The sequence below is a fragment of the Oncorhynchus mykiss genome, unplaced genomic scaffold (genome assembly GCF_013265735.2).
Source record: "Oncorhynchus mykiss isolate Arlee unplaced genomic scaffold, USDA_OmykA_1.1 un_scaffold_234, whole genome shotgun sequence".
NCBI lineage: Eukaryota > Metazoa > Chordata > Actinopteri > Salmoniformes > Salmonidae > Oncorhynchus > Oncorhynchus mykiss.
The window spans coordinates 64888-87317 of NW_023493700.1; the positions used below are offsets into that span (position 1 = coordinate 64888).

Sequence of the window (22430 nt, forward strand, 5' to 3'; positions counted from 1 at the left end):
TTGAACAAAAGAGTATCTTTGTACTTGTTAAATATCATTAGCTTTCCTCATTCGGACAGGTTCACAACTTTGATGTCTGTTGTTGCTAAGCAATGTCTGTATGATGTCAAATAGGGATGTATCATGTAGACTGCGTGGCCTAATGGATAAGGCGTCTGACTTCGAATCAGAAGATTGAGGGTTGGAGTCCCTTCGTGGTTGTTTAGTTTAATTTAGCTCAGCTAATTTGAAGATGTTTGCAATTTCCCAAACTAAGGCATTGGTCTTGTTGCTTGGACATTGTTATTCAACTTTAATAATCTTAGACTGCAAGGCCTGAGAAATATTGTGTCTGATTCTGCATCGCAAGATTGAGGGAAAAGGTCTCTTCTTACTTGTTAAATATCACTAGCTTTCCTCATTTGGACAGGATCACAACTTTGATGTCTACTGTTGCATAGCAAAGTCTGTATGATATCAAATAGGGTCGTTTAATTTCATTAGCTCAGCTAATTTGTACATGTTTGCAATTTCCCTAAATATGGCATTGGTCTTGTTGCTTTGAAAAGCTTGGACATTGTTGTTCAACTTTAATAATCTAAGACTGCAAGGCTTGAGAATTATTGTGTCTGAATCTGCATCGCAAGATTGAACAAAAGAGTATCTTTGTACTTGTTAAATATCATTAGCTTTCCTCATTCGGACAGGTTCACAACTTTGATGTCTGTTGTTGCTAAGCAATGTCTGTATGATGTCAAATAGGGATGTATCATGTAGACTGCGTGGCCTAATGGATAAGGCGTCTGACTTCGAATCAGAAGATTGAGGGTTCGAGTCCCTTCGTGGTTGTTTAGTTTAATTTAGCTCAGCGAATTTGAAGATGTTTGCAATTTCCCAAACTAAGGCATTGGTCTTGTTGCTTGGACATTGTTATTCAACTTTAATAATCTTAGACTGCAAGGCCTGAGAAATATTGTGTATGATTCTGCATCGCAAGATTGAGGGAAATAGTCTCTTCGTACTTGTTAAATATCACTAGCTTTCCTCATTTGGACAGGATCACAACTTTGATGTCTACTGTTGCATAGCAAAGTCTGTATGATATCAAATAGGGTCGTTTAATTTCATTAGCTCAGCTAATTTGTACATGTTTGCAATTTCCCTAAATATGGCATTGGTCTTGTTGCTTTGAAAAGCTTGGACATTGTTGTTCAACTTTAATAATCTAAGACTGCAAGGCCTGAGAATTATTGTGTCTGAATCTGCATCGCAAGATTGAAGGAAAGAGTATCTTTGTACTTGTTAAATATCATTAGCTTTCCTCATTCGGACAGGTTCACAACTTTGATGTCTGTTGTTGCTAAGCAATGTCTGTATGATGTGAAATAGGGATATATTAAGTAGACTGTGTGGCCTAATGGATAAGGTGTCTGACTTTGAATCCGAAAATAGTGGTTTTGAGTCCCTTCGTGGTTGTTAAATTTCCTTAGCTCAGCTAATTTGAAGATGTTTGCAATTTCCCAAACTAAGGCATTGGTCTTGTTGCTTGGACATTGTTATTCAACTTTAATAATCTTAGACTGCAAGGCCTGAGAAATATTGTGTCTGATTCTGCATCGCAAGATTGAGGGAAAAGGTCTCTTCTTACTTGTTAAATATCACTAGCTTTCCTCATTTGGACAGGATCACAACTTTGATGTCTACTGTAGCATAGCAAAGTCTGTATGATATCAAATAGGGTCGTTTAATTTCATTAGCTCAGCTAATTTGTACATGTTTGCAATTTCCCTAAATATGGCATTGGTCTTGTTGCTTTGAAAAGCTTGGACATTGTTGTTCAACTTTAATAATCTAAGACTGCAAGGCCTGAGAATTATTGTGTCTGAATCTGCATCGCAAGATTGAAGAAAAGAGTATCTTTGTACTTGTTAAATATCATTAGCTTTCCTCATTCGGACAGGTTCACAACTTTGATGTCTGTTGTTGCTAAGCAATGTCTGTATGATGTCAAATAGGGATGTATCACGTAGACTGTGTGGCCTAATGGATAAGGCGTCTGACTTCGAATCAGAAGATTGAGGGTTGGAGTCCCTTCGTGGTTGTTTAGTTTCATTTAGCTCAGCTAATTTGAAGATGTTTGCAATTTCCCAAACTAAGGCATTGGTCTTGTTGCTTGGACATTGTTATTCAACTTTAATAATCTTAGACTGCAAGGCCTGAGAAATATTGTGTATGATTCTGCATCGCAAGATTGAGGGAAATAGTCTCTTCGTACTTGTTAAATATCACTAGCTTTCCTCATTTGGACAGGATCACAACTTTGATGTCTACTGTTGCATAGCAAAGTCTGTATGATATCAAATAGGGTCGTTTAATTTCATTAGCTCAGCTAATTTGTACATGTTTGCAATTTCCCTAAATATGGCATTGGTCTTGTTGCTTTGAAAAGCTTGGACATTGTTGTTCAACTTTAATAATCTAAGACTGCAAGGCCTGAGAATTATTGTGTCTGAATCTGCATCGCAAGATTGAACAAAAGAGTATCTTTGTACTTGTTAAATATCATTAGCTTTCCTCATTCGGACAGGTTCACAACTTTGATGTCTGTTGTTGCTAAGCAATGTCTGTATGATGTCAAATAGGGATGTATCATGTAGACTGCGTGGCCTAATGGATAAGGCGTCTGACTTCGAATCAGAAGATTGACGGTTGGAGTCCCTTCGTGGTTGTTTAGTTTAATTTAGCTCAGCTAATTTGAAGATGTTTGCAATTTCCCAAACTAAGGCATTGGTCTTGTTGCTTGGACATTGTTATTCAACTTTAATAATCTTAGACTGCAAGGCCTGAGAAATATTGTGTATGATTCTGCATCGCAAGATTGAGGGAAATAGTCTCTTCGTACTTGTTAAATATCACTAGCTTTCCTCATTTGGACAGGATCACAACTTTGATGTCTACTGTTGCATAGCAAAGTCTGTATGATATCAAATAGGGTCGTTTAATTTCATTAGCTCAGCTAATTTGTACATGTTTGCAATTTCCCTAAATATGGCATTGGTCTTGTTGCTTTGAAAAGCTTGGACATTGTTGTTCAACTTTAATAATCTAAGACTGCAAGGCCTGAGAATTATTGTGTCTGAATCTGCATCGCAAGATTGAAGGAAAGAGTATCTTTGTACTTGTTAAATATCATTAGCTTTCCTCATTCGGACAGGTTCACAACTTTGATGTCTGTTGTTGCTAAGCAATGTCTGTATGATGTGAAATAGGGATATATTAAGTAGACTGTGTGGCCTAATGGATAAGGTGTCTGACTTTGAATCCGAAAATAGTGGTTTTGAGTCCCTTCGTGGTTGTTAAATTTCCTTAGCTCAGCTAATTTGAAGATGTTTGCAATTTCCCAAACTAAGGCATTGGTCTTGTTGCTTGGACATTGTTATTCAACTTTAATACTCTAAGACTGCAAGGCCTGAGAAATATTGTGTATGATTCTGCATCGCAAGATTGAGGGAAATAGTCTCTTCGTACTTGTTAAATATCACTAGCTTTCCTCATTTGGACAAGATCACAACTTTGATGTCTACTGTTGCATAGCAAAGTCTGTATGATATCAAATAGGGTCGTTTAATTTCATTAGCTCAGCTAATTTGTACATGTTTGCAATTTCCCTAAATATGGCATTGGTCTTGTTGCTTTGAAAAGCTTGGACATTGTTGTTCAACTTTAATAATCTAAGACTGCAAGGCCTGAGAATTATTGTGTCTGAATCTGCATCGCAAGATTGAAGGAAAGAGTATCTTTGTACTTGTTAAATATCATTAGCTTTCCTCATTCGGACAGGTTCACAACTTTGATGTCTGTTGTTGCTAAGCAATGTCTGTATGATGTGAAATAGGGATGTATTAAGTAGACTGTGTGGCCTAATGGATAAGGTGTCTGACTTTGAATCTGAAAATTGTGGGTTTGAGTCCCTTCGTGGTTGTTAAATTTCCTTAGCTCAGCTAATTTGAAGATGTTTGCAATTTCCCAAACTAAGGCATTGGTCTTGTTGCTTGGACATTGTTATTCAACTTTAATAATCTTAGAAGCAAGGCCTGAGAAATATTGTGTCTGATTCTGCATCGCAAGATTGAGGGAAAAGGTCTCTTCTTACTTGTTAAATATCACTAGCTTTCCTCATTTGGACAGGATCACAACTTTGATGTCTACTGTAGCATAGCAAAGTCTGTATGATATCAAATAGGGTCGTTTAATTTCATTAGCTCAGCTAATTTGTACATGTTTGCAATTTCCCTAAATATGGCATTGGTCTTGTTGCTTTGAAAAGCTTGGACATTGTTGTTCAACTTTAATAATCTAAGACTGCAAGGCTTGAGAATTATTGTGTCTGAATCTGCATCGCAAGATTGAACAAAAGAGTATCTTTGTACTTGTTAAATATCATTAGCTTTCCTCATTCGGACAGGTTCACAACTTTGATGTCTGTTGTTGCTAAGCAATGTCTGTATGATGTCAAATAGGGATGTATCATGTAGACTGCGTGGCCTAATGGATAAGGCGTCTGACTTCGAATCAGAAGATTGAGGGTTCGAGTCCCTTCGTGGTTGTTTAGTTTAATTTAGCTCAGCTAATTTGAAGATGTTTGCAATTTCCCAAACTAAGGCATTGGTCTTGTTGCTTGGACATTGTTATTCAACTTTAATAATCTTAGACCGCAAGGCCTGAGAAATATTGTGTCTGATTCTGCATCGCAAGATTGAGGGAAAAGGTCTCTTCTTACTTGTTAAATATCACTAGCTTTCCTCATTTGGACAGGATCACAACTTTGATGTCTACTGTAGCATAGCAAAGTCTGTATGATATCAAATAGGGTCGTTTAATTTCATTAGCTCAGCTAATTTGTACATGTTTGCAATTTCCCTAAATATGGCATTGGTCTTGTTGCTTTGAAAAGCTTGGACATTGTTGTTCAACTTTAATAATCTAAGACTGCAAGGCCTGAGAATTATTGTGTCTGAATCTGCATCGCAAGATTGAAGAAAAGAGTATCTTTGTACTTGTTAAATATCATTAGCTTTCCTCATTCGGACAGGTTCACAACTTTGATGTCTGTTGTTGCTAAGCAATGTCTGTATGATGTCAAATAGGGATGTATCACGTAGACTGTGTGGCCTAATGGATAAGGCGTCTGACTTCGAATCAGAAGATTGAGGGTTGGAGTCCCTTCGTGGTTGTTTAGTTTCATTTAGCTCAGCTAATTTGAAGATGTTTGCAATTTCCCAAACTAAGGCATTGGTCTTGTTGCTTGGACATTGTTATTCAACTTTAATAATCTTAGACTGCAAGGCCTGAGAAATATTGTGTATGATTCTGCATCGCAAGATTGAGGGAAATAGTCTCTTCGTACTTGTTAAATATCACTAGCTTTCCTCATTTGGACAGGATCACAACTTTGATGTCTACTGTTGCATAGCAAAGTCTGTATGATATCAAATAGGGTCGTTTAATTTCATTAGCTCAGCTAATTTGTACATGTTTGCAATTTCCCTAAATATGGCATTGGTCTTGTTGCTTTGAAAAGCTTGGACATTGTTGTTCAACTTTAATAATCTAAGACTGCAAGGCCTGAGAATTATTGTGTCTGAATCTGCATCGCAAGATTGAAGGAAAGAGTATCTTTGTACTTGTTAAATATCATTAGCTTTCCTCATTCGGACAGGTTCACAACTTTGATGTCTGTTGTTGCTAAGCAATGTCTGTATGATGTGAAATAGGGATATATTAATTAGACTGTGTGGCATAATGGATAAGGTGTCTGACTTTGAATCCGAAAATAGTGGTTTTGAGTCCCTTCGTGGTTGTTAAATTTCCTTAGCTCAGCTAATTTGAAGATGTTTGCAATTTCCCAAACTAAGGCATTGGTCTTGTTGCTTGGACATTGTTATTCAACTTTAATAATCTTAGACTGCAAGGCCTGAGAAATATTGTGTCTGATTCTGCATCGCAAGATTGAGGGAAAAGGTCTCTTCTTACTTGTTAAATATCACTAGCTTTCCTCATTTGGACAGGATCACAACTTTGATGTCTACTGTTGCATAGCAAAGTCTGTATGATATCAAATAGGGTCGTTTAATTTCATTAGCTCAGCTAATTTGTACATGTTTGCAATTTCCCTAAATATGGCATTGGTCTTGTTGCTTTGAAAAGCTTGGACATTGTTGTTCAACTTTAATAATCTAAGACTGCAAGGCTTGAGAATTATTGTGTCTGAATCTGCATCGCAAGATTGAACAAAAGAGTATCTTTGTACTTGTTAAATATCATTAGCTTTCCTCATTCGGACAGGTTCACAACTTTGATGTCTGTTGTTGCTAAGCAATGTCTGTAGGATGTCAAATAGGGATGTATCATGTAGACTGCGTGGCCTAATGGATAAGGCGTCTGACTTCGAATCAGAAGATTGAGGGTTCGAGTCCCTTCGTGGTTGTTTAGTTTAATTTAGCTCAGCTAATTTGAAGATGTTTGCAATTTCCCAAACTAAGGCATTGGTCTTGTTGCTTGGACATTGTTATTCAACTTTAATAATCTTAGACTGCAAGGCCTGAGAAATATTGTGTATGATTCTGCATCGCAAGATTGAGGGAAATAGTCTCTTCGTACTTGTTAAATATCACTAGCTTTCCTCATTTGGACAGGATCACAACTTTGATGTCTACTGTTGCATAGCAAAGTCTGTATGATATCAAATAGGGTCGTTTAATTTCATTAGCTCAGCTAATTTGTACATGTTTGCAATTTCCCTAAATATGGCATTGGTCTTGTTGCTTTGAAAAGCTTGGACATTGTTGTTCAACTTTAATAATCTAAGACTGCAAGGCCTGAGAATTATTGTGTCTGAATCTGCATCGCAAGATTGAAGGAAAGAGTATCTTTGTACTTGTTAAATATCATTAGCTTTCCTCATTCGGACAGGTTCACAACTTTGATGTCTGTTGTTGCTAAGCAATGTCTGTATGATGTGAAATAGGGATATATTAAGTAGACTGTGTGGCCTAATGGATAAGGTGTCTGACTTTGAATCCGAAAATAGTGGTTTTGAGTCCCTTCGTGGTTGTTAAATTTCCTTAGCTCAGCTAATTTGAAGATGTTTGCAATTTCCCAAACTAAGGCATTGGTCTTGTTGCTTGGACATTGTTATTCAACTTTAATAATCTTAGACTGCAAGGCCTGAGAAATATTGTGTATGATTCTGCATCGCAAGATTGAGGGAAATAGTCTCTTCGTACTTGTTAAATATCACTAGCTTTCCTCATTTGGACAGGATCACAACTTTGATGTCTACTGTTGCATAGCAAAGTCTGTATGATATCAAATAGGGTCGTTTAATTTCATTAGCTCAGCTAATTTGTACATGTTTGCAATTTCCCTAAATATGGCATTGGTCTTGTTGCTTTGAAAAGCTTGGACATTGTTGTTCAACTTTAATAATCTAAGACTGCAAGGCCTGAGAATTATTGTGTCTGAATCTGCATCGCAAGATTGAAGGAAAGAGTATCTTTGTACTTGTTAAATATCATTAGCTTTCCTCATTCGGACAGGTTCACAACTTTGATGTCTGTTGTTGCTAAGCAATGTCTGTATGATGTGAAATAGGGATATATTAATTAGACTGTGTGGCATAATGGATAAGGTGTCTGACTTTGAATCCGAAAATAGTGGTTTTGAGTCCCTTCGTGGTTGTTAAATTTCCTTAGCTCAGCTAATTTGAAGATGTTTGCAATTTCCCAAACTAAGGCATTGGTCTTGTTGCTTGGACATTGTTATTCAACTTTAATAATCTTAGACTGCAAGGCCTGAGAAATATTGTGTCTGATTCTGCATCGCAAGATTGAGGGAAAAGGTCTCTTCTTACTTGTTAAATATCACTAGCTTTCCTCATTTGGACAGGATCACAACTTTGATGTCTACTGTTGCATAGCAAAGTCTGTATGATATCAAATAGGGTCGTTTAATTTCATTAGCTCAGCTAATTTGTACATGTTTGCAATTTCCCTAAATATGGCATTGGTCTTGTTGCTTTGAAAAGCTTGGACATTGTTGTTCAACTTTAATAATCTAAGACTGCAAGGCTTGAGAATTATTGTGTCTGAATCTGCATCGCAAGATTGAACAAAAGAGTATCTTTGTACTTGTTAAATATCATTAGCTTTCCTCATTCGGACAGGTTCACAACTTTGATGTCTGTTGTTGCTAAGCAATGTCTGTAGGATGTCAAATAGGGATGTATCATGTAGACTGCGTGGCCTAATGGATAAGGCGTCTGACTTCGAATCAGAAGATTGAGGGTTCGAGTCCCTTCGTGGTTGTTTAGTTTAATTTAGCTCAGCTAATTTGAAGATGTTTGCAATTTCCCAAACTAAGGCATTGGTCTTGTTGCTTGGACATTGTTATTCAACTTTAATAATCTTAGACTGCAAGGCCTGAGAAATATTGTGTATGATTCTGCATCGCAAGATTGAGGGAAATAGTCTCTTCGTACTTGTTAAATATCACTAGCTTTCCTCATTTGGACAGGATCACAACTTTGATGTCTACTGTTGCATAGCAAAGTCTGTATGATATCAAATAGGGTCGTTTAATTTCATTAGCTCAGCTAATTTGTACATGTTTGCAATTTCCCTAAATATGGCATTGGTCTTGTTGCTTTGAAAAGCTTGGACATTGTTGTTCAACTTTAATAATCTAAGACTGCAAGGCCTGAGAATTATTGTGTCTGAATCTGCATCGCAAGATTGAAGGAAAGAGTATCTTTGTACTTGTTAAATATCATTAGCTTTCCTCATTCGGACAGGTTCACAACTTTGATGTCTGTTGTTGCTAAGCAATGTCTGTATGATGTGAAATAGGGATATATTAAGTAGACTGTGTGGCCTAATGGATAAGGTGTCTGACTTTGAATCCGAAAATAGTGGTTTTGAGTCCCTTCGTGGTTGTTAAATTTCCTTAGCTCAGCTAATTTGAAGATGTTTGCAATTTCCCAAACTAAGGCATTGGTCTTGTTGCTTGGACATTGTTATTCAACTTTAATAATCTTAGACTGCAAGGCCTGAGAAATATTGTGTATGATTCTGCATCGCAAGATTGAGGGAAATAGTCTCTTCGTACTTGTTAAATATCACTAGCTTTCCTCATTTGGACAGGATCACAACTTTGATGTCTACTGTTGCATAGCAAAGTCTGTATGATATCAAATAGGGTCGTTTAATTTCATTAGCTCAGCTAATTTGTACATGTTTGCAATTTCCCTAAATATGGCATTGGTCTTGTTGCTTTGAAAAGCTTGGACATTGTTGTTCAACTTTAATAATCTAAGACTGCAAGGCCTGAGAATTATTGTGTCTGAATCTGCATCGCAAGATTGAAGGAAAGAGTATCTTTGTACTTGTTAAATATCATTAGCTTTCCTCATTCGGACAGGTTCACAACTTTGATGTCTGTTGTTGCTAAGCAATGTCTGTATGATGTGAAATAGGGATATATTAATTAGACTGTGTGGCATAATGGATAAGGTGTCTGACTTTGAATCCGAAAATAGTGGTTTTGAGTCCCTTCGTGGTTGTTAAATTTCCTTAGCTCAGCTAATTTGAAGATGTTTGCAATTTCCCAAACTAAGGCATTGGTCTTGTTGCTTGGACATTGTTATTCAACTTTAATAATCTTAGACTGCAAGGCCTGAGAAATATTGTGTCTGATTCTGCATCGCAAGATTGAGGGAAAAGGTCTCTTCTTACTTGTTAAATATCACTAGCTTTCCTCATTTGGACAGGATCACAACTTTGATGTCTACTGTTGCATAGCAAAGTCTGTATGATATCAAATAGGGTCGTTTAATTTCATTAGCTCAGCTAATTTGTACATGTTTGCAATTTCCCTAAATATGGCATTGGTCTTGTTGCTTTGAAAAGCTTGGACATTGTTGTTCAACTTTAATAATCTAAGACTGCAAGGCTTGAGAATTATTGTGTCTGAATCTGCATCGCAAGATTGAACAAAAGAGTATCTTTGTACTTGTTAAATATCATTAGCTTTCCTCATTCGGACAGGTTCACAACTTTGATGTCTGTTGTTGCTAAGCAATGTCTGTATGATGTCAAATAGGGATGTATCATGTAGACTGCGTGGCCTAATGGATAAGGCGTCTGACTTCGAATCAGAAGATTGAGGGTTCGAGTCCCTTCGTGGTTGTTTAGTTTAATTTAGCTCAGCTAATTTGAAGATGTTTGCAATTTCCCAAACTAAGGCATTGGTCTTGTTGCTTGGACATTGTTATTCAACTTTAATAATCTTAGACTGCAAGGCCTGAGAAATATTGTGTATGATTCTGCATCGCAAGATTGAGGGAAATAGTCTCTTCGTACTTGTTAAATATCACTAGCTTTCCTCATTTGGACAGGATCACAACTTTGATGTCTACTGTTGCATAGCAAAGTCTGTATGATATCAAATAGGGTCGTTTAATTTCATTAGCTCAGCTAATTTGTACATGTTTGCAATTTCCCTAAATATGGCATTGGTCTTGTTGCTTTGAAAAGCTTGGACATTGTTGTTCAACTTTAATAATCTAAGACTGCAAGGCCTGAGAATTATTGTGTCTGAATCTGCATCGCAAGATTGAAGGAAAGAGTATCTTTGTACTTGTTAAATATCATTAGCTTTCCTCATTCGGACAGGTTCACAACTTTGATGTCTGTTGTTGCTAAGCAATGTCTGTATGATGTGAAATAGGGATATATTAAGTAGACTGTGTGGCCTAATGGATAAGGTGTCTGACTTTGAATCCGAAAATAGTGGTTTTGAGTCCCTTCGTGGTTGTTAAATTTCCTTAGCTCAGCTAATTTGAAGATGTTTGCAATTTGCCAAACTAAGGCATTGGTCTTGTTGCTTGGACATTGTTATTCAACTTTAATACTCTAAGACTGCAAGGCTTGAGAATTATTGTGTCTGAATCTGCATCGCAAGATTGAAGAAAAGAGTATCTTTGTACTTGTTAAATATCATTAGCTTTCCTCATTCGGACAGGTTCACAACTTTGATGTCTGTTGTTGCTAAGCAATGGCTGTATGATGTCAAATAGGGATGTATCACGTAGACTGCGTGGCCTAATGGATAAGGCGTCTGACTTCGAATCAGAAGATTGAGGGTTCGAGTCCCTTCGTGGTTGTTTAGTTTCATTTAGCTCAGCTAATTTGAAGATGTTTGCAATTTCCCAAACTAAGGCATTGGTCTTGTTGCTTGGACATTGTTATTCAACTTTAATAATCTTAGACTGCGAGGCCTGAGAAATATTGTGTATGATTCTGCATCGCAAGATTGAGGGAAATAGTCTCTTCGTACTTGTTAAATATCACTAGCTTTCCTCATTTGGACAGGATCACAACTTTGATGTCTACTGTTGCATAGCAAAGTCTGTATGATATCAAATAGGGTCGTTTAATTTCATTAGCTCAGCTAATTTGTACATGTTTGCAATTTCCCTAAATATGGCATTGGTCTTGTTGCTTTGAAAAGCTTGGACATTGTTGTTCAACTTTAATAATCTAAGACTGCAAGGCCTGAGAATTATTGTGTCTTAATCTGCATCGCAAGATTGAAGGAAAGAGTATCTTTGTACTTGTTAAATATCATTAGCTTTCCTCATTCGGACAGGTTCACAACTTTGATGTCTGTTGTTGCTAAGCAATGTCTGTATGATGTCAAATAGGGATGTATCATGTAGACTGCGTGGCCTAATGGATAAGGTGTCTGACTTTGAATCAGAAGATTGAGGGTTCGAGTCCCTTCGTGGTTGTTTAGTTTAATTTAGCTCAGCTAATTTGAACATGTTTGCAATTTCCCAAACTAAGGCATTGGTCTTGTTGCTTGGACATTGTTATTCAACTTTAATAATCTTAGACTGCAAGGCCTGAGAAATATTGTGTATGATTCTGCATCGCAAGATTGAGGGAAATAGTCTCTTCGTACTTGTTAAATATCACTAGCTTTCCTCATTTGGACAGGATCACAACTTTGATGTCTACTGTTGCATAGCAAAGTCTGTATGATATCAAATAGGGTCGTTTAATTTCATTAGCTCAGCTAATTTGTACATGTTTGCAATTTCCCTAAATATGGCATTGGTCTTGTTGCTTTGAAAAGCTTGGACATTGTTGTTCAACTTTAATAATCTAAGACTGCAAGGCCTGAGAATTATTGTGTCTTAATCTGCATCGCAAGATTGAAGGAAAGAGTATCTTTGTACTTGTTAAATATCATTAGCTTTCCTCATTCGGACAGGTTCACAACTTTGATGTCTGTTGTTGCTAAGCAATGTCTGTATGATGTGAAATAGGGATGCATTAAGTAGACTGTGTGGCCTAATGGATAAGGTGTCTGACTTTGAATCTGAAAATTGTGGGTTTGAGTCCCTTCGTGGTTGTTAAATTTCCTTAGCCCAGCTAATTTGAAGATGTTTGCAATTTCCCAAACTAAGGCATTGGTCTTGTTGCTTGGACATTGTTATTCAACTTTAATAATCTTAGACTGCAAGGCCTGAGAAATATTGTGTCTGATTCTGCATCGCAAGATTGAGGGAAAAGGTCTCTTCTTACTTGTTAAATATCACTAGCTTTCCTCATTTGGACAGGATCACAACTTTGATGTCTACTGTTGCATAGCAAAGTCTGTATGATATCAAATAGGGTCGTTTAATTTCATTAGCTCAGCTAATTTGTACATGTTTGCAATTTCCCTAAATATGGCATTGGTCTTGTTGCTTTGAAAAGCTTGGACATTGTTGTTCAACTTTAATAATCTAAGACTGCAAGGCTTGAGAATTATTGTGTCTGAATCTGCATCGCAAGATTGAAGAAAAGAGTATCTTTGTACTTGTTAAATATCATTAGCTTTCCTCATTCGGACAGGTTCACAACTTTGATGTCTGTTGTTGCTAAGCAATGTCTGTATGATGTCAAATAGGGATGTATCATGTAGACTGCGTGGCCTAATGGATAAGGTATCTGACTTTGAATCTGAAAATTGTGTGTTTGAGTCCCTTCGTGGTTGTTAAATTTCCTTAGCTCAGCTAATTTGAAGATGTTTGCAATTTCCCAAACTAAGGCATTGGTCTTGTTGCTTGGACATTGTTATTCAACTTGAATAATCTTAGACTGCAAGGCCTGAGAAATATTGTGTCTGATTCTGCATCGCAAGATTGAGGGATAAGGTCTCTTCTTACTTGTTAAATATCACTAGCTTTCCTCATTTGGACAGGATCACAACTTTGATGTCTACTGTTGCATAGCAAAGTCTGTATGATATCAAATAGGGTCGTTTAATTTCATTAGCTCAGCTAATTTGTACATGTTTGCAATTTCCCTAAATATGGCATTGGTCTTGTTGCTTTGAAAAGCTTGGACATTGTTGTTCAACTTTAATAATCTAAGACTGCAAGGCCTGAGAATTATTGTGTCTGAATCTGCATCGCAAGATTGAAGGAAAGAGTATCTTTGTACTTGTTAAATATCATTAGCTTTCCTCATTCGGACAGGTTCACAACTTTGATGTCTGTTGTTGCTAAGCAATGTCTGTATGATGTGAAATAGGGATATATTAAGTAGACTGTGTGGCCTAATGTATAAGGTGTCTGGCTTTGAATCCGAAAATAGTGGTTTTGAGTCCCTTCGTGGTTGTTAAATTTCCTTAGCTCAGCTAATTTGAAGATGTTTGCAATTTCCCAAACTAAGGCATTGGTCTTGTTGCTTGGACATTGTTATTCAACTTTAATAATCTTAGACTGCAAGGCCTGAGAAATATTGTGTCTGATTCTGCATCGCAAGATTGAGGGAAAAGGTCTCTTCTTACTTGTTAAATATCACTAGCTTTCCTCATTTGGACAGGATCACAACTTTGATGTCTACTGTTGCATAGCAAAGTCTGTATGATATCAAATAGGGTCGTTTAATTTCATTAGCTCAGCTAATTTGTACATGTTTGCAATTTCCCTAAATATGGCATTGGTCTTGTTGCTTTGAAAAGCTTGGACATTGTTGTTCAACTTTAATAATCTAAGACTGCAAGGCTTGAGAATTATTGTGTCTGAATCTGCATCGCAAGATTGAAGAAAAGAGTATCTTTGTACTTGTTAAATATCATTAGCTTTCCTCATTCGGACAGGTTCACAACTTTGATGTCTGTTGTTGCTAAGCAATGTCTGTATGATGTCAAATAGGGATGTATCATGTAGACTGCGTGGCCTAATGGATAAGGTGTCTGACTTCGAATCAGAAGATTGAGGGTTCGAGTCCCTTCGTGGTTGTTTAGTTTAATTTAGCTCAGCTAATTTGAACATGTTTGCAATTTCCCAAACTAAGGCATTGGTCTTGTTGCTTGGACATTGTTATTCAACTTTAATAATCTTAGACTGCAAGGCCTGAGAAATATTGTGTATGATTCTGCATCGCAAGATTGAGGGAAATAGTCTCTTCGTACTTGTTAAATATCACTAGCTTTCCTCATTTGGACAGGATCACAACTTTGATGTCTACTGTTGCATAGCAAAGTCTGTATGATATCAAATAGGGTCGTTTAATTTCATTAGCTCAGCTAATTTGTACATGTTTGCAATTTCCCTAAATATGGCATTGGTCTTGTTGCTTTGAAAAGCTTGGACATTGTTGTTCAACTTTAATAATCTAAGACTGCAAGGCCTGAGAATTATTGTGTCTTAATCTGCATCGCAAGATTGAAGGAAAGAGTATCTTTGTACTTGTTAAATATCATTAGCTTTCCTCATTCGGACAGGTTCACAACTTTGATGTCTGTTGTTGCTAAGCAATGTCTGTATGATGTGAAATAGGGATGCATTAAGTAGACTGTGTGGCCTAATGGATAAGGTGTCTGACTTTGAATCTGAAAATTGTGGGTTTGAGTCCCTTCGTGGTTGTTAAATTTCCTTAGCCCAGCTAATTTGAAGATGTTTGCAATTTCCCAAACTAAGGCATTGGTCTTGTTGCTTGGACATTGTTATTCAACTTTAATAATCTTAGACTGCAAGGCCTGAGAAATATTGTGTCTGATTCTGCATCGCAAGATTGAGGGAAAAGGTCTCTTCTTACTTGTTAAATATCACTAGCTTTCCTCATTTGGACAGGATCACAACTTTGATGTCTACTGTTGCATAGCAAAGTCTGTATGATATCAAATAGGGTCGTTTAATTTCATTAGCTCAGCTAATTTGTACATGTTTGCAATTTCCCTAAATATGGCATTGGTCTTGTTGCTTTGAAAAGCTTGGACATTGTTGTTCAACTTTAATAATCTAAGACTGCAAGGCCTGAGAATTATTGTGTCTGAATCTGCATCGCAAGATTGAAGGAAAGAGTATCTTTGTACTTGTTAAATATCATTAGCTTTCCTCATTCGGACAGGTTCACAACTTTGATGTCTGTTGTTGCTAAGCAATGTCTGTATGATGTGAAATAGGGATATATTAAGTAGACTGTGTGGCCTAATGGATAAGGTGTCTGACTTTGAATCCGAAAATAGTGGTTTTGAGTCCCATCGCGGTTGTTAAATTTCCTTAGCTCAGCTAATTTGAAGATGTTTGCAATTTCCCAAACTAAGGCATTGGTCTTGTTGCTTGGACATTGTTATTCAACTTTAATAATCTTAGACTGCAAGGCCTGAGAAATATTGTGTCTGATTCTGCATCGCAAGATTGAGGGAAAAGGTCTCTTCTTACTTGTTAAATATCACTAGCTTTCCTCATTTGGACAGGATCACAACTTTGATGTCTACTGTAGCATAGCAAAGTCTGTATGATATCAAATAGGGTCGTTTAATTTCATTAGCTCAGCTAATTTGTACATGTTTGCAATTTCCCTAAATATGGCATTGGTCTTGTTGCTTTGAAAAGCTTGGACATTGTTGTTCAACTTTAATAATCTAAGACTGCAAGGCCTGAGAATTATTGTGTCTGAATCTGCATCGCAAGATTGAAGAAAAGAGTATCTTTGTACTTGTTAAATATCATTAGCTTTCCTCATTCGGACAGGTTCACAACTTTGATGTCTGTTGTTGCTAAGCAATGTCTGTATGATGTCAAATAGGGATGTATCACGTAGACTGCGTGGCCTAATGGATAAGGCGTCTGACTTCGAATCAGAAGATTGAGGGTTGGAGTCCCTTCGTGGTTGTTTAGTTTCATTTAGCTCAGCTAATTTGAAGATGTTTGCAATTTCCCAAACTAAGGCATTGGTCTTGTTGCTTGGACATTGTTATTCAACTTTAATAATCTTAGACTGCAAGGCCTGAGAAATATTGTGTATGATTCTGCATCGCAAGATTGAGGGAAATAGTCTCTTCGTACTTGTTAAATATCACTAGCTTTCCTCATTTGGACAGGATCACAACTTTGATGTCTACTGTTGCATAGCAAAGTCTGTATGATATCAAATAGGGTCGTTTAATTTCATTAGCTCAGCTAATTTGTACATGTTTGCAATTTCCCTAAATATGGCATTGGTCTTGTTGCTTTGAAAAGCTTGGACATTGTTGTTCAACTTTAATAATCTAAGACTGCAAGGCCTGAGAATTATTGTGTCTGAATCTGCATCGCAAGATTGAAGGAAAGAGTATCTTTGTACTTGTTAAATATCATTAGCTTTCCTCATTCGGACAGGTTCACAACTTTGATGTCTGTTGTTGCTAAGCAATGTCTGTATGATGTGAAATAGGGATATATTAAGTAGACTGTGTGGCCTAATGGATAAGGTGTCTGACTTTGAATCCGAAAATAGTGGTTTTGAGTCCCTTCGTGGTTGTTAAATTTCCTTAGCTCAGCTAATTTGAAGATGTTTGCAATTTCCCAAACTAAGGCATTGGTCTTGTTGCTTGGACATTGTTATTCAACTTTAATAATCTTAGACTGCGAGGCCTGAGAAATATTGTGTATGATTCTGCATCGCAAGATTGAGGGAAATAGTCTCTTCGTACTTGTTAAATATCACTAGCTTTCCTCATTTGGACAGGATCACAACTTTGATGTCTACTGTTGCAAAGCAAAGTCTGTATGATATCAAATAGGGTCGTTTAATTTCATTAGCTCAGCTAATTTGTACATGTTTGCAATTTCCCTAAATATGGCATTGGTCTTGTTGCTTTGAAAAGCTTGGACATTGTTGTTCAACTTTAATAATCTAAGACTGCAAGGCCTGAGAATTATTGTGTCTTAATCTGCATCGCAAGATTGAAGGAAAGAGTATCTTTGTACTTGTTAAATATCATTAGCTTTCCTCATTCGGACAGGTTCACAACTTTGATGTCTGTTGTTGCTAAGCAATGTCTGTATGATGTGAAATAGGGATGTATTAAGTAGACTGTGTGGCCTAATGGATAAGGTGTCTGACTTTGAATCTGAAAATTGTGGGTTTGAGTCCCTTCGTGGTTGTTAAATTTCCTTAGCTCAGCTAATTTGAAGATGTTTGCAATTTCCCAAACTAAGGCATTGGTCTTGTTGCTTGGACATTGTTATTCAACTTTAATAATCTTAGACTGCAAGGCCTGAGAAATATTGTGTCTGATTCTGCATCGCAAGATTGAGGGAAAAGGTCTCTTCTTACTTGTTAAATATCACTAGCTTTCCTCATTTGGACAGGATCACAACTTTGATGTCTACTGTAGCATAGCAAAGTCTGTATGATATCAAATAGGGTCGTTTAATTTCATTAGCTCAGCTAATTTGTACATGTTTGCAATTTCCCTAAATATGGCATTGGTCTTGTTGCTTTGAAAAGCTTGGACATTGTTGTTCAACTTTAATAATCTAAGACTGCAAGGCCTGAGAATTATTGTGTCTGAATCTGCATCGCAAGATTGAAGAAAAGAGTATCTTTGTACTTGTTAAATATCATTAGCTTTCCTCATTCGGACAGGTTCACAACTTTGATGTCTGTTGTTGCTAAGCAATGTCTGTATGATGTCAAATAGGGATGTATCACGTAGACTGCGTGGCCTAATGGATAAGGCGTCTGACTTCGAATCAGAAGATTGAGGGTTGGAGTCCCTTCGTGGTTGTTTAGTTTCATTTAGCTCAGCTAATTTGAAGATGTTTGCAATTTCCCAAACTAAGGCATTGGTCTTGTTGCTTGGACATTGTTATTCAACTTTAATAATCTTAGACTGCAAGGCCTGAGAAATATTGTGTATGATTCTGCATCGCAAGATTGAGGGAAATAGTCTCTTCGTACTTGTTAAATATCACTAGCTTTCCTCATTTGGACAGGATCACAACTTTGATGTCTACTGTTGCATAGCAAAGTCTGTATGATATCAAATAGGGTCGTTTAATTTCATTAGCTCAGCTAATTTGTACATGTTTGCAATTTCCCTAAATATGGCATTGGTCTTGTTGCTTTGAAAAGCTTGGACATTGTTGTTCAACTTTAATAATCTAAGACTGCAAGGCCTGAGAATTATTGTGTCTGAATCTGCATCGCAAGATTGAAGGAAAGAGTATCTTTGTACTTGTTAAATATCCTTAGCTTTCCTCATTCGGACAGGTTCACAACTTTGATGTCTGTTGTTGCTAAGCAATGTCTGTATGATGTGAAATAGGGATATATTAAGTAGACTGTGTGGCCTAATGGATAAGGTGTCTGACTTTGAATCCGAAAATAGTGGTTTTGAGTCCCTTCGTGGTTGTTAAATTTCCTTAGCTCAGCTAATTTGAAGATGTTTGCAATTTCCCAAACTAAGGCATTGGTCTTGTTGCTTGGACATTGTTATTCAACTTTAATAATCTAAGACTGCAAGGCTTGAGAATTATTGTGTCTGAATCTGCATCGCAAGATTGAAGAAAAGAGTATCTTTGTACTTGTTAAATATCATTAGCTTTCCACATTCGGACAGGTTCACAACTTTGATGTCTGTTGTTGCTAAGCAATGTCTGTATGATGTCAAATAGGGATGTATCACGTAGACTGCGTGGCCTAATGGATAAGGCGTCTGACTTCGAATCAGAAGATTGAGGGTTCGAGTCCCTTCGTGGTTGTTTAGTTTCATTTAGCTCAGCTAATTTGAAGATGTTTGCAATTTCCCAAACTAAGGCATTGGTCTTGTTGCTTGGACATTGTTATTCAACTTTAATAATCTTAGACTGCGAGGCCTGAGAAATATTGTGTATGATTCTGCATCGCAAGATTGAGGGAAATAGTCTCTTCGTACTTGTTAAATATCACTAGCTTTCCTCATTTGGACAGGATCACAACTTTGATGTCTACTGTTGCATAGCAAAGTCTGTATGATATCAAATAGGGTCGTTTAATTTCATTAGCTCAGCTAATTTGTACATGTTTGCAATTTCCCTAAATATGGCATTGGTCTTGTTGCTTTGAAAAGCTTGGACATTGTTGTTCAACTTTAATAATCTAAGACTGCAAGGCCTGAGAATTATTGTGTCTGAATCTGCATCGCAAGATTGAAGGAAAGAGTATCTTTGTACTTGTTAAATATCATTAGCTTTCCTCATTCGGACAGGTTCACAACTTTGATGTCTGTTGTTGCTAAGCAATGTCTGTATGATGTGAAATAGGGATATATTAAGTAGACTGTGTGGCCTAATGGATAAGGTGTCTGACTTTGAATCCGAAAATAGTGGTTTTGAGTCCCTTCGTGGTTGTTAAATTTCCTTAGCTCAGCTAATTTGAAGATGTTTGCAATTTCCCAAACTAAGGCATTGGTCTTGTTGCTTGGACATTGTTATTCAACTTTAATAATCTTAGACTGCAAGGCCTGAGAAATATTGTGTATGATTCTGCATCGCAAGATTGAGGGAAATAGTCTCTTCGTACTTGTTAAATATCACTAGCTTTCCTCATTTGGACAGGATCACAACTTTGATGTCTACTGTTGCATAGCAAAGTCTGTATGATATCAAATAGGGTCGTTTAATTTCATTAGCTCAGCTAATTTGTACATGTTTGCAATTTCCCTAAATATGGCATTGGTCTTGTTGCTTTGAAAAGCTTGGACATTGTTGTTCAACTTTAATAATCTAAGACTGCAAGGCCTGAGAATTATTGTGTCTGAATCTGCATCGCAAGATTGAAGGAAAGAGTATCTTTGTACTTGTTAAATATCATTAGCTTTCCTCATTCGGACAGGTTCACAACTTTGATGTCTGTTGTTGCTAAGCAATGTCTGTATGATGTCAAATAGGGATGTATCATGTAGACTGCGTGGCCTTATGGATAAGGCGTCTGACTTCGAATCAGAAGATTGAGGGTTCGAGTCCCTTCGTGGTCGTTTAGTTTAATTTAGCTCAGCTAATTTGAAGATGTTTCCAATTTCCCAAACTAAGGCATTGGTCTTGTTGCTTGGACATTGTTATTCAACTTTAATAATCTTAGACTGCAAGGCCTGAGAAATATTGTGTATGATTCTGCATCGCAAGATTGAGGGAAATAGTCTCTTCGTACTTGTTAAATATCACTAGCTTTCCTCATTTGGACAGGATCACAACTTTGATGTCTACTGTTGCATAGCAAAGTCTGTATGATATCAAATAGGGTCGTTTAATTTCATTAGCTCAGCTAATTTGTACATGTTTGCAATTTCCCTAAATATGGCATTGGTCTTGTTGCTTTGAAAAGCTTGGACATTGTTGTTCAACTTTAATAATCTAAGACTGCAAGGCCTGAGAATTATTGTGTCTTAATCTGCATCGCAAGATTGAAGGAAAGAGTATCTTTGTACTTGTTAAATATCATTAGCTTTCCTCATTCGGACAGGTTCACAACTTTGATGTCTGTTGTTGCTAAGCAATGTCTGTATGATGTGAAATAGGGATATATTAAGTAGACTGTGTGGCCTAATGGATAAGGTGTCTGACTTTGAATCCGAAAATAGTGGTTTTGAGTCCCTTCGTGGTTGTTAAATTTCCTTAGCTCAGCTAATTTGAAGATGTTTGCAATTTCCCAAACTAAGGCATTGGTCTTGTTGCTTGGACATTGTTATTCAACTTTAATAATCTTAGACTGCAAGGCCTGAGAAATATTGTGTCTGATTCTGCATCGCAAGATTGAGGGAAAAGGTCTCTTCTTACTTGTTAAATATCACTAGCTTTCCTCATTTGGACAGGATCACAACTTTGATGTCTACTGTTGCATAGCAAAGTCTGTATGATATCAAATAGGGTCGTTTAATTTCATTAGCTCAGCTAATTTGTACATGTTTGCAATTTCCCTAAATATGGCATTGGTCTTGTTGCTTTGAAAAGCTTGGACATTGTTGTTCAACTTTAATAATCTAAGACTGCAAGGCTTGAGAATTATTGTGTCTGAATCTGCATCGCAAGATTGAACAAAAGAGTATCTTTGTACTTGTTAAATATCATTAGCTTTCCTCATTCGGACAGGTTCACAACTTTGATGTCTGTTGTTGCTAAGCAATGTCTGTATGATGTCAAATAGGGATATATTAAGTAGACTGTGTGGCCTAATGGATAAGGTGTCTGACTTTGAATCCGAAAATAGTGGTTTTGAGTCCCTTCGTGGTTGTTAAATTTCCTTAGCTCAGCTAATTTGAAGATGTTTGCAATTTCCCAAACTAAGGCATTGGTCTTGTTGCTTGGACATTGTTATTCAACTTTAATAATCTTAGACTGCGAGGCCTGAGAAATATTGTGTATGATTCTGCATCGCAAGATTGAGGGAAATAGTCTCTTCGTACTTGTTAAATATCACTAGCTTTCCTCATTTGGACAGGATCACAACTTTGATGTCTACTGTTGCATAGCAAAGTCTGTATGATATCAAATAGGGTCGTTTAATTTCATTAGCTCAGCTAATTTGAAGATGTTTGCAATTTCCCAAACTAAGGCATTGGTCTTGTTGCTTTGAAAAGCTTGGACATTGTTGTTCAACTTTAATAATCTAAGACTGCAAGGCCTGAGAATTATTGTGTCTGAATCTGCATCGCAAGATTGAAGGAAAGAGTATCTTTGTACTTGTTAAATATCATTAGCTTTCCTCATTCGGACAGGTTCACAACTTTGATGTCTGTTGTTGCTAAGCAATGTCTGTATGATGTGAAATAGGGATGCATTAAGTAGACTGTGTGGCCTAATGGATAGGGTGTCTGACTTTGAATCTGAAAATTGTGGGTTTGAGTCCCTTCGTGGTTGTTAAATTTCCTTAGCTCAGCTAATATGAAGATGTTTGCAATTTCCCAAACTAAGGCATTGGTCTAGTTGCTTGGACATTGTTATTCAACTTTAATGATCTTAGACTGCAAGGCCTGAGAAATATTGTGTCTGATTCTGCATCGCAAGATTGAGGGAAAAGGTCTCTTCTTACTTGTTAAATATCGCTAGCTTTCCTCATTTGGACAGGATCACAACTTTGATGTCTACTGTT

At 36.9% G+C, this 22430-nt stretch overlaps 13 non-coding genes across 13 annotated transcripts; all 13 read left to right on the forward strand.

Moving 5' to 3' along the window:
* Positions 1 to 128: 128 nt before the first annotated feature.
* trnar-ucg lies at positions 129 to 201 on the forward strand. Its single transcript has one exon. It is a non-coding gene; the product is annotated as a tRNA-Arg (tRNA).
* A 554-nt stretch (positions 202 to 755) lies between these two features.
* On the forward strand, positions 756 to 828 carry trnar-ucg. Its single transcript has one exon. It is a non-coding gene; the product is annotated as a tRNA-Arg (tRNA).
* Positions 829 to 4513: 3685 nt separating this feature from the next.
* trnar-ucg lies at positions 4514 to 4586 on the forward strand. The gene has a single exon. It is a non-coding gene; the product is annotated as a tRNA-Arg (tRNA).
* A 1807-nt stretch (positions 4587 to 6393) lies between these two features.
* trnar-ucg lies at positions 6394 to 6466 on the forward strand. Its single transcript has one exon. It is a non-coding gene; the product is annotated as a tRNA-Arg (tRNA).
* A 1806-nt stretch (positions 6467 to 8272) lies between these two features.
* Positions 8273 to 8345, forward strand: trnar-ucg. Its single transcript has one exon. It is a non-coding gene; the product is annotated as a tRNA-Arg (tRNA).
* A 1806-nt stretch (positions 8346 to 10151) lies between these two features.
* On the forward strand, positions 10152 to 10224 carry trnar-ucg. Its single transcript has one exon. It is a non-coding gene; the product is annotated as a tRNA-Arg (tRNA).
* Positions 10225 to 11127: 903 nt separating this feature from the next.
* On the forward strand, positions 11128 to 11200 carry trnar-ucg. The gene has a single exon. It is a non-coding gene; the product is annotated as a tRNA-Arg (tRNA).
* A 554-nt stretch (positions 11201 to 11754) lies between these two features.
* trnaq-uug lies at positions 11755 to 11827 on the forward strand. The gene has a single exon. It is a non-coding gene; the product is annotated as a tRNA-Gln (tRNA).
* Positions 11828 to 14259: 2432 nt separating this feature from the next.
* On the forward strand, positions 14260 to 14332 carry trnar-ucg. Its single transcript has one exon. It is a non-coding gene; the product is annotated as a tRNA-Arg (tRNA).
* Positions 14333 to 16138: 1806 nt separating this feature from the next.
* On the forward strand, positions 16139 to 16211 carry trnar-ucg. Its single transcript has one exon. It is a non-coding gene; the product is annotated as a tRNA-Arg (tRNA).
* A 1806-nt stretch (positions 16212 to 18017) lies between these two features.
* trnar-ucg lies at positions 18018 to 18090 on the forward strand. Its single transcript has one exon. It is a non-coding gene; the product is annotated as a tRNA-Arg (tRNA).
* Positions 18091 to 18993: 903 nt separating this feature from the next.
* trnar-ucg lies at positions 18994 to 19066 on the forward strand. The gene has a single exon. It is a non-coding gene; the product is annotated as a tRNA-Arg (tRNA).
* A 1180-nt stretch (positions 19067 to 20246) lies between these two features.
* trnar-ucg lies at positions 20247 to 20319 on the forward strand. Its single transcript has one exon. It is a non-coding gene; the product is annotated as a tRNA-Arg (tRNA).
* The last annotated feature ends 2111 nt before the right edge of the window (positions 20320 to 22430 follow it).